Below are 15228 nucleotides of genomic sequence, written 5' to 3' on the forward strand. Positions count from 1 at the left end.
AAAGGAGCAGCTGAGATCCTTCTCTAGGTTCAGGGACCCTCATGATTTTAAAAGCCAGCTATCATTGTTGGCCAACTGACTAACACCCCCAGTTATTAACAACCCCTAAATTTCTCTTCAAATGCAAGCTGCTGCCCCATCTTTGTAGCTCGCAAAGGCATGGGATATGGATCCTGAAGTCTAAGGGGCAGCCTTCTCAGAGGATGTTACTGTCTTCTCAGGTTCTTCTCCTAGATCCACAATGCGGATAGTATTTTCCTTCTTGGAAAGCCAGAAGGCAGGGTAGACAGGCTCGGAAAAAAATGCAGTCAAACTTGTGAACCAGAGTCACGGAGCCAGGCTCTATGCCACAGAAGGAGAGGATTTCTCCTGGGAAATCATTATATATCCCCAGCCTCTGGAATGGGCTAGCTTTGAGCAGGGTCTCTATGTCACTGTCCCAGGCCCAGAAATCCTTCCCATTCCAATGGAGGCTCCAAGAGAAGTTGTTTCCAGAAATGCAGCTGTTTCGCTCTTCCCCTTTCCTATCAATGCCTTTGTAGGTCAAGCCAACATAGGTGCCTGGTCCAGAGATCTCTACTTCAAAATAGTACTTGTGCAGGTACAGACTCTGCTGGGATAGCACCTGCCGCCAGTGCCCAAACCTGCTGGGGTGGTCAGGGTAAGGATGCTCCCAAGGCGTGGTGTTGGTGACCTTGCGGTTGTCCTCCTGGAGCCGGAGATATTTGTGTGCTGTGTCCGGGTCAAACGTGATATTGTAGGCATCTGAGGAGATATAAAAAGCAGGGAGAGTAGTTCAGGAACTAACAGATGAGTCAGAGAGAACACGGTTAACCCAACTGGCCTCCAAAGAGTGAGGAAAATAACAATTCCTTGCTCTCTGTTTACTCAGTCAAAAAGAGGTGGGTGGAAACCAGAAAATGGGGAGCAAAGGTCACACCACTTGCTTGCTTTCTGAAGCTCACACTGCTTGGCATTCACTGCACTGTTTGCTGAACTGAAACAAGAAATCACATTTGTTCATTCCTTCATTCATCCAACAAATATGTATTGAAGGCCAGTGTTGGCAAGAGTCAGGGGAAATAGGCAACTGTGCACTCACATTTGATTGGTAGATTCATTTAAAAAATATGTGACCAATAATTAGCATGTTGACCTCTTGAACATTCCCCCAAACATAGCTCTCTTCCACATCACATCCCAGAGAACAGCACCTACATACACCCAGAAGTTCAAGTCAAAACGAAAATGTTATTGTTTACATCTCTTTTGCCCTCATCCTCAGTCCCCACCTCTACCTGCACTAGAAGCAGCAGAAAATACTGTAGATTCTAACTACTTCTCTCCAGCTGCATGACTTCAACCACCACCTAAGTCTCTGGGCTAGAGCAATAGGTTTCTTACTAGTCTTTCTCTATCTATCCATTGATCATTTATCAATCTGCCTACCCATCTGTCTCTTACCCCTTCAATGCATTCTCCATGACAGATCCATAGTACTTGCTCAAAGGTATAGGCTAAGGTGAATCATGTCACTCTGACTTAAAACCCTGGTCCTAAGGATAAAATCAGGACCCTCTCACCCTAATCAGCAATACCTTGTATGTGTGACCCTTGCCTGTGTCTCCAGTCTCATCTCTTGTCCTCTCCCCTTGGCCCCCCACATCCCAACTACACTGAGCCTAGACCTACCCAACACCATAGTCACTTTGAGGCTTTAGCACAGACTACTAGGTCTTTGCCCTACACTTTGTCTGAGTCACTGCTACTCACCCTTTCAGGTTTCAGTGAAGAGTTCCCATTCTAAAAGAGACCCTCTATGAACCTCCCATCTGAACCCTATCTTTCCCCACTATTTTCTCCCAGAGCACTCTGATTTTTCAAGCTTCATGGTATTCATCCCAATTTATAATCATTTATTGATGTGTTTGTTTAATGCTGACCTTCTTCCTAATCTATTGCTATTGTTGTGAAGTGTCATGGAGTTGGTTCCAACTCAGAGCAACCCTGTATAGAGTTTCCAAGGAGCAGCTGGTGAACTTAAACCACCAACCTTGCGGTTCAAACAGACCTTGCAGTTCAGCTCATTAACCCGCAGCGCCACACCAGGACTCCTAACGTATAAGCTCCACATTTTTTGTAGAACGCTATCCTGGGGTTATAGTACCAAGAAGATGTTCAAATAGCTTAATATACCAAATTGTAGGGTAAAGAATTACTTTACCATAAGTAATTTGATCTTTGTCCTTAGTTTCTGAAAGTTAACTTTAAAACCTGGGAATTTCTTGAGTACTTGAGGTGCCTTTATGATCTATCCTTCTAGATCACATGGGTGGGGTACTTGCCTGACCAGGAAGACCACAACCACTACTTGATCTGATATCAGCTGACCTCCCAGGAGGGAGGGGGCTGATAGGATCAGTCATGATCATGTGATGAAGCCAATAAAGGCTGTGGCCATGGGATTTCCATGGGTTTCCTGGTTGGTGAAAGACATGGATGCATGTGAGAGAGTGGTGCTTCCCTTCTGACATGGGAGTTCTGCGTTGGGAACCCTCCCATGTCTTGCTTTAGGTGTTGCTTTATGTCTATCACTTTTTGCTAATAATAAGTATAGCACTTTCCATGAATTCTGTGAACTGTTGGAGCAAATTATTGAACCAATAGGAATAGTGACGGTCTACAGGTCAGCAGCGAGGACCAGGAACCTCTCAACTTGTGGTTGGCATTCTGAAGTGGCATAGGGGACCCTCAAATTCATAGCCAGCAGGTTAAAAGTAGGGAAGCCTAGAGGTGGCCTATGAACTTGCAGGGGGCATACTGAAGGGGTAGTGGGAGAACTCCAAATTTGTAGCCAACAGGTCAGAAGTGAGGGTCTCATGGGACTCCCAAACTTGCAGCTAGGAGGACAGTGCCCTTTTAACTCGTGAAATCTGACCTTACTCCAAATAGCAATGGTCAGAGAAAGAAGACTTGCATGGGCAGCTGGTGTCAGAACTAAACAAAGAAGAGAAAACGTGAATATTTGGTTTTCTATATTTGGTTGATCTATGTACAAGTAGATTAGCATATTAACTGCTACTAAAACTCTTGTAACTAAAGTGATTTTAGTTAACCCAGAGTTTTCCTAAACTCTTTGTGTTTATGTCAGAGAAATGCTTAGTGGTCAAGAAGAGCACATCTTAGAAGGGAAGGACACAAGTTAAAAAGGAAAAATGAACATGAGCTCATGAACTTAAAAGGCATATAATTTGCAGATCTGGGTTAGTAAAAGTTACCCACCAGCAATTTTGGCAATTCTGCCCTATTACCAACTTTTTTTTTTTTTTAAGATTAAAGTTTTATTGAAAGGAAAAGATCTGGCTAGAGGAGATAAGGAAGGTCCTCATCTTCCGGAATAGGAGGATTTGTTGGGGTTTAAAAGGTTTTAGGTGAGAAAAGGCATCATGTTTATTCATAGGGTCTGCTACCAACTCTATGCCAACCCTTATCCAGGTTTTGAATAACAGCTTTCTTTCTAAGGGAGTCAGGAATTCTTGGAGGGTTGTTGTTGTTGTTGAGTGCTTTGTGTCGGCCCTGACTCATAACAACCCCATGCACAACAGAATGAACTATTGCTCAATCTTCCATCATTCTCGCAATCATTGCTAAGTTCCAGTCATTGCATCAATCCATCTCACTAGGGCAAGTAAAGATCACAATGGGTTTGCAACATTTTTTAAGTGCCAGGAAGCAGCAGTACTTTTATCAATATCAAGGGTCATTTATAAAAGAAAAAGGGTCAACTTGAAAGTGATTCTGACTGATCTGAGCTGCAAAACATTGATAGTCAAAACAAGTTGAGTCTAAAGAACACTGTGTTCATAATAATGCTCAGAAAAGTTAATGTTATATGTTTTAAAAGATAATCATTATATAAATAAAGACCACCACTCATATTGTGGTGGCTCATGGGTTCCTGTGATGTTGGAAGCTATGCCACCAGTATTTTAAATACCAGCAGCCAGAGTGCTCCTTAGAGGCCAAGATGGCCAAACTTCATCTCTCATACTTCGGACATATTGTCAGGAGGAACCAGTCACTGGAGAAGGATATCATGTTTGGTAAGGTGGAGGGTCAGAGAAAAATAGGAAGACCCTCCAACGAGATGGATTGGCCAAGTGGCAGCATCAATGGACTCAAGCGTGGCAATAGTAGTGAGGTTGGCCCAGAATCGGGCAGTGTTTTGTTCTGCTGTGCATAAGGTCGCTATGAGTCAGTACTGACTCGATGGCACCTAACAACAACAACAGCAGGGTCACCCATAAGGGACAAGATTCAACTGAGCTTCCATACCAAGACAGAGTAGAAAGAAGGAAAGATGAACTACTTCTGAATGAAAAGCAGCGGAACATGGTCAGATATAGTGCCAGAAGATAAGTCCTTCAGGATGGAAGGCATTCAAACTACAACTGGGGAAGAGCTGCCTCCTCAAAGTAGAGTTGACTGTGATGATGCGAATGGAGTAAAGCTTTCAGAACCTTCATTTGCTTGACAGGACACAACTCAAAATGAGGAGAAAGAGCTGCAAATATACATTAATAATCAGAACATGGAATGTTACACACCAACCACTAAAGCCAGTGATGATAAAATTGAAGAATTCTGCCAACTTCTTAGGTCTGAAACTGATCAAACATGCAATCAGATATATGGGTACTTACTACAGATTGGAACACAAGGACTAGAAGCAAAGAGGAAGGATCAATAGCTGGAAAACATCACCTTGGCTATAGAGATCGCATGATAGAATTTTGCAAGACCAATCACTCTTCATTACAAATACCTTTTCAAAACAACACAAAAGAGGACTATACACATGGACCTCACCTGATGAATACAAAGAAATCAAATTGACTACATCTGTGGGAAGAGATGGTGGGAAAGCTCCATAGCATCAGCCAAAACAAAGCCAGGGGCAAACTGAGGAACAAACCATCAATTGTTCATATGCAAGTTTAGGTTGAAGCTGAAGAAAATTAAAACAAGTCCACGAGAGCCAAAATATGACTTTGAACATATTCTATCTGAATTTAGAAACCTGCTCAAAAACAGATCTGATAAATTATACACTATGACCAAAAGCCTAAAGAGTTGTGGGATGGCATCAAGAAATTATATAGGAAGAAAGAAGACGCTCATTAAGAAGACAAGAAAGAAAGAAAAGACCAAAATAGATGTCGAATTCTGAAGCTTGGTCTCCAGCATAGAGATGCTAAAGCAAAAGGAAGAAATGAGGAGGTAAAAGGTTAACAGAAAATTTGTTGAGAAGACAAAAACAATTATTATAATGATATGTGCCAAGACCTGGAGTTAGAACACAAAAAGGGCAGAACACATTCAGCATTTCTCAAGCAGAAAGGACTGAAGGAAAAATTCAAGCCTCAACTTGCAATACTGAAGGCTCAACAACACTTAACAACAACAACAATGGGAAAACTATTGAATGATGCAGAAAGCATCAAAAGAAGATGGAAGGAATACACAGAGTCACTGTATCAAAAAGAAATTGTCAGTGTGCAACCTTTTCAAGAGGTAGCATATGATCAAGAGTCAATGGTACTGAAGAAAGAAGTACAATCTGCTCTGAAGGTACTGGCAAAGAACAAGACCAGGTACTGGCTAAGAACAAGACTCCCGTAATTGATGAAACACAAATTGAAATCTTTCAACAAACTGATGCAGAACTGGAGGCACTTCCATCATCTATGCAAAGAAATTGGGAAGATAGCTACATGGCCGACTGTTTGGAAGAGATCCATATTTGTGCTCATTCCAAAGAGAGGTGACCCAATTAAATGCAGAACTTATCTAACAGTATCATTAATATCACATGAAAATAAACTTTTGCTAAGGATAATTTTTAAATAACTGCAACAGTATATTGACAGGGAATAGTCAGAGTCTCAAACTGAATGAGGATGTAGAATGAGGGATATCAGTGCTGAAGTCAGGTGGATCTTGGCTGAAATCAGAAAACATCAGAAAGATGTTTACCTGTGCTTTATTGACTATGCAAATGCTTTCGACTTTGTGGATCATGATAAGCCACGGACAACATTGAGAAGAATGGCTATTCCAGAACCATTCATTGTGTTCAAAAGGAACCTGTACATAGACCAAAAGGCAATTGTTCAAATAGAACAAGGTGATACTGAATGGTTTAAAATCAAAAAAGGTGTATGTCAAGGTTGTATTCTTGCACCATAGTGATTCAGTCTGTATGCTGAGCAAATAATCAGAGAAGTTGAATTACATAAAGAACATGGCATCAGGATTGGAGGAAGACAGACTCCCTAACAACCTGCGATATGCAGGTGATACAACTCTTGTTGTACTCTACTTGAGAGCTTGAAAAGGATATTCACACAGGTAAGTACTTTAAACCATTTAAATTTTGAAGCAACCTGGTGGTCAGGAAAAAAAATGTTTTCAGATATTAAAATAAAATTCAAGTACAGTTGAAGTATTGAAGAACAAACTGGATAAAACAGAAAACCTATGTATGAAAACAGTTGTGCCAAAATGGTTAGCCAGTTTAATGGGACAGAAGGAAAAAACAAAACCAGAGAGCTGATAGAGAAAAAGAGGACTTAAAATACTGTTGAAGATCAAAGACCACAGGCTTCAGTATGGGTTACACATCAGTATAAAGAAAATGAAAAACCCTCACCACTGGACCAATAAAGAGCACCATGAAAAATGGAGATAAGATTGAAGTTACCAAAGACATCATTTTACTAGGCTCCACTAACAGGAGTCCTGGTGTGGTGCTGTGGGCTAATGCGTCAGACTGAAAAGTCATTTGAATTGCAAGGTCAGTGGTTCAAGCTCACCAGCTGCTCCTTGGAAACCCTATACAGGATCGCTATGGGTCGGAACCGACTCGACGGCACTTCACAACAACTTTATTAACATGGAAGCAGCAGTCAAGAAATCAAATGACATATTGCATTAGGCACAAGACCTCTTAAAAGTATTTAAGAACTTGAATAGTTATATATTCCTGAGTACTTCAGTGTACATCCAAAAAATCCCCCAAAAAAACAAAAAACAGAGTGAAGGGAAGCAAATGCTATTGAATGATGATGCATGGAGGGGATTGTAATCATTGCAATGAAACGAAATACGATAGGATGAATGTAAAACTGATGTTCTCCCATGTAAACTATCACTCAACTCACAATAAAAACTTAATTTAAAGAAACACAAATGTATTTAAGAATAAAGATGTCAGTTTGAGGACTATGTTGCACCCAACACAAGTCAGAGTATTTCAATAGCCTTCTATGCATGTGAAAGTTGGAAAATGAATAAGAAGATCATAGAAGAATTGATGCATTTGAGTTGTGGTGTTGGAGAAGAATATTAAAAATACCACGAGCTGCCAGAAGAACAAACAAATCTATATTGGAAGAAGTACAGCCTGAAGTCTCCTTAATAGCCAGGATGGAGAGACTCCGTTATTCATATTTCAGACATGTAATCAGGAGGGACCAGTCCCTGGAGAAAGCCATTGTGGTTGGTAAAGTGGGGGATCAGCGAAAAAGAGAAAGACCCCCCAAGGAGATGAATACGCACAGTGGCATCAGCAGTGGACTCAAGTGCAATGACAATTATGACGATGGCACAGGGCCAAGTAGTGTTTCATTCTGTTGTGCACAAGATCCTTATGAGATGGAATTGACTCGATAGTACTTAACAACAACAGAAACAATATAAAATAAATGAAGTTATAAAAGCATAAATTTAATTTTCATTTTAATGCTAAAAATGAGTGTTTCTTGTATTAGTTATATAACTCTTTATGAAATATATAATGTGCTCCTATCAGGAAGGAGACAAGTATAAAATAATGGAAAGCCAAAAGGTTCTGGGGGGAGAAACAGTAACTGGGTCAAGAACAGGAGACAGATATCTGAACCCTAGGTCTTGCATTATGACCAGAGAGAAATGGAGTCCACAATTTAGCCAGCCAGTGGTCACCACCAGAAACCAAATAGAAGTAAGATTCAACAGCATGTCCCATAAAAGATGAATTAGGCAAATGTTATCAACATGAGCACTGATTATACAATCATTCCCATTCTAGGAGATGAAACTTTGTGGACTTGCTAATTATAATGAAGTATTCATTAAAATCAGCTAATAAAAACTCTGTGGATCACTACTGTCTGATTGATCCCATTGTAGATGAGATCACCATGAATTAGGGATTGACTCAATGACAGCTTATAAAAATACCTTTTAAAATATATTATTTTTAATAATGCTAACAGACCAGACCAGTATCAGATAAGGACAGGACAAATGGATTATGAACAAACCAGACTCAAAAGTATACCAAGACAGACTCTTCAAAAATATCAAGAATGTGAAAAACAACATCAGAATGAGGAACTAGAAGAGACTGAAAACATCTGTGATCTAAATTGAAGAATTGTTGTTAAGTGCCATTGAGTAAGTTCCAACTCATAGTGAACCTGTACAGAGTTTCCAAGAAACAGCTAGTGGGTTTGAACTACCAACTTTGTGGTTCACAGTCTAGTCCTTATCCTGTTGTTGTTGGACATGGTCGATTCCGACCCATAGCTACCCTGTATAGGGTTTCCAAGGAGCAGCTGGTGAGCTTGAACCACCGAACTTGCAGTTCAAATGACTTTGCAGTCTGACGCATTAGCCCACAGCACTACACCAGGATTCCAGTCCTCATCCTACAGTGCCACAAATTGGAGTACAGACCAGAAAAAGAATATTGGTGACATTTTGGGGGGAAATAATGCATGTTAATTTGCAGCATGTATTCATGCTAATTTCCTGGTTTTTATCAAAGTCTTGTGGCTATATCGGGTGTCAATATTTACAGAAGCTGCATGAAAGGGAATTCTTTGTCCAATTTTTGACAATTTTTTTGGAAGTCTAGAATGGTTTCAAAATAAAAACATATGACGCTTCAGAAATCTCTTATTTAGGGGTAGATACAAGTTGCAAGAACCTGAAACCCCTATGAAAAACGGCAGTTACTGCTTCAACAAAGCATTACACTGACATCAAAAGTGCAATGGAAGTAATGACTGCAAAAGGCAAAGCTGTTCACATAACTTACACTGGAGAAATTCTTCTCTGCTGCTGGGCTCGGGATTTGAAGTCCGGTATTTGCGCTGAATGACGGTAGACACTTGAGTTCTGATGTCGTATTTCTCTAGAAAATCAGAGAGTTGAGAATGCAGAGAGTACAGGTGGTCAGGACAAACATCTCAGAGAACCATGCCCAAAGGACCTTATGGCTCTTGTGAATGAAGGAAAAGAAACTGAAAACATTCCCAAACTCCTAAGATTTCACTTAGACGTACAGGCAGCAGTCACCTGAGAAGCTAGTATTACAAGAACTAGTCAGAGGCATGAGGTACCTAACTTATCTTTTCTGGGATGCAGGTATAAAATAAAATCATCAAGATAAATGTCCATGGTTGTTGTTAAGTGCTGTCGAGTCAGTTCCGACTCGTGGTGGTGTTGGTGATGTGCCACAGCGTCGGTTCCTATTCATTGCAACCCTGTACGGGGTTCCCAAAGCTGTAAATCTTTACGGGAGCAGAAAGTCTCATCTTTCTCCTATGGAACAGCTGGTAGTTCCAAAGTGCTGACCTTGAGGTCACAGCCCGATTCCTAACCATTATACTACCAGAGTATGTACAGGGTTTCTGAGGAACAGCTGGTGAGCTTGAATCACTGACCTTGCGATTCAAATCAACCTTGCGGTCCAGTGATTATCCAACAGCACCACACCAGGATTCCATCAGAATGGTTTTAAAGAATGAGGCATTTGCCCTGATTTTAACTCCCTTCCCTTGCCCTGTCTTAACTTACCCATCAACCACTCCCAAGAGACACACATACCACAGCTGACAGCCCAGGGTGTTTCTCACCATCCTTGGAAAACTCCTGGAGCTTTTCCTTATAGTTTTGCAGCTGCTGGATTAACTTTTCAGTGCAGTCTGTAATGACCTCACGGATGCCAGAGAGCTTATCCTTCAGTCTAATGTAGACGCTTGGGAAGGTACTGTCCTCTGTGGTCTTAAACTTGCTGTATTCCTGCAGGAAAGAAATCATGGTAGATGCTGTTATGGCTTCCGTGTTTCTTAAACTGGGTTGCTCTCCTCATTATTGCAGCTTCTGGGTCTGTAAAATGAGTTTGATAGTAACGTGAACTTCACAAAGAAACGAGCTGCTGACAACCTGGAAAGCAGTTGACTTTCTGTAATTCTTGTTAAGGTAGTGCCTTAGAGTGTGAGAAAGGCATTCACACAAAGAAGCATAGTCCAAACTTTAAGTGTTGAAGCTTAACAGTGATTAGGAAAAAAATTGATGATCAGGAAAAAAAAATGTTCTCAGATGTTAAAACATTATGAAAATTAAAGTATAGTTACAGTATTGAAGAACAAATTGAATAATGTTATGAAAACAGCTGTACCAAAATGGTTAGCTCAATGGAATTGAAGGAAAAATCCAAATCAGAGATTTGATAGAGAAAAGTAATATTGTGTATATATTTAGTGGGCTTTCTGGGGTGGTGCTGTGGATCAGCACTGGACTGTGAACCACAAGGGTAGAAGTTCAAACCTACCATCTGCTCCTCAGAAACCCTATACAGGTTTGCTATGAGTCGGAACCGACTTAATGGCACTTAACAACACTGAACTGCTAGCCACAAAGTTGGTAGTTCAAACCCACCAACTGCTCAAAGGGAGAAAGATGAGGCTTTCTGCTCCCATTAAGATTTACAACCTCTGATTTACTATACATATACAGCAGTGCTCTGAGCCAGAACAGACTCGGTACCAGCTAACAAAACCGTATATTTTATTTAGCCTTACATATAAGTAGCAAGGAGTCCTGGTGTGGTGCTGTGGGTTAATGCACCAGACTGCAAAGTCATTTAACCACAAGATCAGCGGTTCAAGCTCACCAGCTGCTCCTCGGAAACCCTATACAGGGTCGCCATGGGTCGGAATCAACTAGACAGCACTTCACAACAACAACAACATAAGTAGCAAGGAGCTCTGGTAGCATAGTGGTTACAAGTCAGGCTGTTAACCTCAAGATCAGCAGTTCGAAACTACCAGCTGTTCTGTGGGAGAAAGATGAGGCTTTCTGTTCCCATAAAGATTTACAGCCTCAGAGACCCTATGCAGGGTCACTATGAGTCAGAATTGACTTCACAGCACACCACCACCCACCACCACATATATAAGTAGCATTTTACATCAGCAGAGGAAGGGATGGATTATTCAATAAATGATATTTGCTCAACTGACTAACAATCTGGGGGAAAATAAATTGTCTTTCACCAAAATGAGTCTTATGTTAAGATGGATTTTATGCAGAGTAAAGTTTTTAGGTTAAAAATGAAACTATAAAAGGTAAAAAGACAATAAAGAAAAATCCTATATGAAGGAGCTTGGAAAAGGTGGTTGAAAAATGGAATTAAAAGACAATGGCATTTTTCCATGAATTTTTTGAAGTCCCCTGACATATACTCTGGGTAGGCAGTATTGTGGAAACCGTGACAAAGGAAGTCTATTTTTATTCATATTTTCTTTGTGTTTTCATACTGAGAAGCAAAGGAATGGACAGAAAGAGGGACAGTCTGTCAGCATTTTGTCAACATTTCCCAATCTACTTTTCAATTTCTCTCACTCACTAAAATGTTAACTATAGTCATCTCGGAGTGATTTTTTTTTCTTCATATTTTTCTCGATTTTCCAAGTTTTTCACAATAAAGACTAATTTTTGTTGACACTAGAAGAGACTTTTTCCAAAAATGGAATCAAGAAAAATTATTTGTATTTATACATATTAAAAAGTATTGTACAGTGGGTTATGCATTGGGCTGCTAACCAAAAGGTCAGTAGTTCAAACTCACCAGCTGCTTCATAGGAGAAAGATGAGGCAGGCTGCTTCTATAAACATTTATAGCCTTGGAAACCCCAGGGGGCAGGTCTACTCTGTCTACAGGGTCGCTATGAAGCCGCACAGTACCAGCCAGGCATTCATCTGTTATGATTTGAATGCTGGTGTGCTGTGGACTCGGTTCTGACTCATAGCCACCCTGTATAGGATTTCTGAAGCTGTAATCTTTACCAGAGCAGAAAGCCTCATCTTTCTCCCACGGAACCACTGGTAGTTTCGAACCACTGACCTTGAAGTTAGCAGCCTGACTGGTAACCACTACCTATCAGAGTTCCTTATGACCTGAATAGGTTGTTCTTTATCATGAAGGACCCTTGCTCAAGTGCCTTAGTTTCCCGAATTAGCTGTACTTCTTAAACCTCTCTGCCTTTGCAATTCTGTTCCTTCCAACTGGAACATTCTTCTCCTTAAATCTTATTCATCTTCCAAGCCTCCCTCTCCTTCATTGTGTTGACTCAGGATATGTTTCTCTCTGTTCCCATTCACTCCACTTATGACAAACAATTTCATTATTGCTTATAGATCTGTTGCTCCCACTAAGCTGTCTTTGAGGATAGGGACAGAATTTTCATTGATTCTATAATCAAATTTCTAACACAGGCTGAGTGAACACTGGGGCCTTTCACATGGGCGTGGCCTCTGCCCGCTCTCCCCCTACCTCCAGGAACAGGACAGTGTTGCTGATGGTGGCCACCCTCTCCAGCTCCTGCTTGCTCTTCTCCATTTCGGCATGCCTGTGCTCCAGATGGGCCTTGATACCGTTGGTCTGACTCAGGGCAGCTTGCTCCTTCTCCTCCAGGAAGAGAATCACCTCGGCCTGGGCCTTCCTCACAGCTGCCAGGAGATCCCCAAACTGTTTCTCAACCACCACCTTCACCTCAGAGACGGACACCTGGTGTGGAGGGACAGAGGCAGCCAGCAATCAGTTAGTGGGTCATCCAACTTAACTGGGTCATAACATGTAAAATATGTAAAGTTTAGGAACGCATAGAGAAAGAGAGATTTTCTACAGTAAAAGGAATCTCTGAATTTCATACAAATTCTAGGTTTCTTGAAAAAAGATTTGCTCTCCAGGATATAGGAATCCCTGGGTAGTGCAGGTAGTCATCTATGGGTGCCTCAGAAGAAAAGCCTGACAATATGCTTCCCCCAAAAAAATCAGCTACTGAAAAACTCCATGGAGCACAATTGTGCACTGACACACATGGGGTGACCATGAGTCAGAGCTCGCTCAACCGGCATCTGGTTAACCAGGTGTTAACTTAGCCTCCTCATCCATTTGATGAGAGTGAATTATATGATCTCTGAGATCCTCCAGTTCTGTTATTCAGGTCCTGATATCAATTTTCCCACCAGGAAAATGAATGTATTCAGTTCAGCTGATAGTTACATTTCTTACAGTAAACTGGACTTTGTATATACCAATCTGTAACATAAATCAGTTTTTTTTTTGTTTTTGTTTTCTTTCACATTTCACTCTGCCTGCTTAAACTGACCACTGGGTCAGTGAGAGCCAAACATAGATGTCAGCTTACAGTGTCTCTACCAGACACAAAGTCCCCACAAATGATTTAGGGAGGGTACAGATGACTTCGACCTTGGGCACTAGCAGATGAGCACATCTGTGCAGAGTAAAAGACTACATTCAGACAAAATATAAAATAAAAACAATGTGAAAAATGTTAATGGTTTTCAGGATGGCCCTTGTGCACGTGGGACTTTCACATGTGGAAACATTTTATAAAGCCGTTTAAGAAAGATCTCATTTATAGAGGCAATCCAAGTTTTAAGTGTTTTCTCCTCTTCTCTGAAGTAGTTCTTATTGGTAATGACAGCTCTCTTGGCTAAATCACTTAATCTGCATTACAAAGACACTAATTATCTTGTTAAATTTAATATAAAGATCTTAGATAGACTGTCTTTTGCTCATATCCCTTTTATCCCGACCCTACAGCCCAGACTCTGCCAGTCTTAGCTATCCCTATTGTTTCCCCTTACTCCCATCCCATGTGAGAGCACTCTGAATGGCCCATCTGGTGAAATTCCTTAGCTAAAGAAGGATATCATGTTTAGAAAGGTGGAGAGTCGGAGAAAGCGTGGATTGGCATCCGCAGCGAGATGGATTGGCAAAGTAGTAGCATCAATGGCAACAATTGTGAGGTTGACCCAGGACCAGACAGTGTTTTGTTCTGCTGTGCATAGGGTTGCTATGAGTCAGTACCAACTCAATGGCACCTAACAACAACATTCTCTTCCCAAGAATAAAGGTCAGCCCTGAATATCCAGGACTCCAAACCACAAACACCCTCAGACTGAGGATGCAGGTGAAAGAGCACAGGCCAGTAGGGAGACAGAATAAGACCTAGACAAGAATGGGAAGCTTGGTAAGGTGAAGACTCAGAAAGGATGAACTCGGGGCCCAGGGAACTTGGGAGCTTTGAAGGGAGATAAGAAGAAGCAAAGGCACTAGAGAAGTATGACTGTCCTCGGCTGGAGATCCTACCTTGGACCATGGCTCCAGAATATAATCATGCAAGAATGTTTAGTGTGCGGTCCAATTTTGATCTGATGGTAGAAGAAGGAATGAGCAGAGGGAAGAAAGCAAGGCACTGAAAAATTGAGTAATTTGCCCAAGATCAACAGCTACGACTTTGATCCAAAGTGTCTCTGGAGCCCTTTCTTGTAAACTTCATTCTATAAAGCCTCACAGTTGGAACTGAGGTGCAGGGTCCTTCATGGCTCTGATACAGCAACTCTGGACACAGCACACTCACCTGAACAATCAGGGGAGTAAGTGAGTTTTAGCCCATAGGCTGTATTCTTAGGGGAAATGCCAGGCCAAGTCTTCAAGCTCAGCCTCTTAAATGGAAACCCTCAAGCACTATGCCCAAAACCAAAGGAGGGACAAGAGTTAGGCCTTGATGACTATGAGCAACAGAGGCACCACCTACACCCACAATGGACTACATTCCCAGGATGCTGCTGAGCAGGTGATCAAAAGAGACAGACACCAAGCCTCCCCAACAATCCCTGTGTAATTGTTGACAAGAGATGCTGCTTTGTCATGATAAAGACTGGATTATGAGACAATTAATCATAACCGTGGAGTCCTGAAGTGGTACAAGCAGTTAACATGCTCGGCTGCTAAAAGAAAGGTTGGTAGTTCAAGTCCATCCAGAAATGTATCAGAAGAAAGACCTGCTCATCTACTTCCAAAAA

The 15228-nt window shown here is 41.3% G+C and overlaps 1 pseudogene; it reads right to left on the bottom strand.

Annotated features, from left to right (window-relative positions):
- Positions 1 to 180: 180 nt before the first annotated feature.
- The window catches only part of LOC102819110, a 39351-nt pseudogene continuing 24303 nt past the window's right edge, over positions 181 to 15228 (bottom strand).

The sequence above is a fragment of the Chrysochloris asiatica genome, unplaced genomic scaffold (genome assembly GCF_000296735.1).
Source record: "Chrysochloris asiatica unplaced genomic scaffold, ChrAsi1.0 scaffold00346, whole genome shotgun sequence".
Classification (NCBI taxonomy): Eukaryota; Metazoa; Chordata; class Mammalia; order Afrosoricida; family Chrysochloridae; genus Chrysochloris; species Chrysochloris asiatica.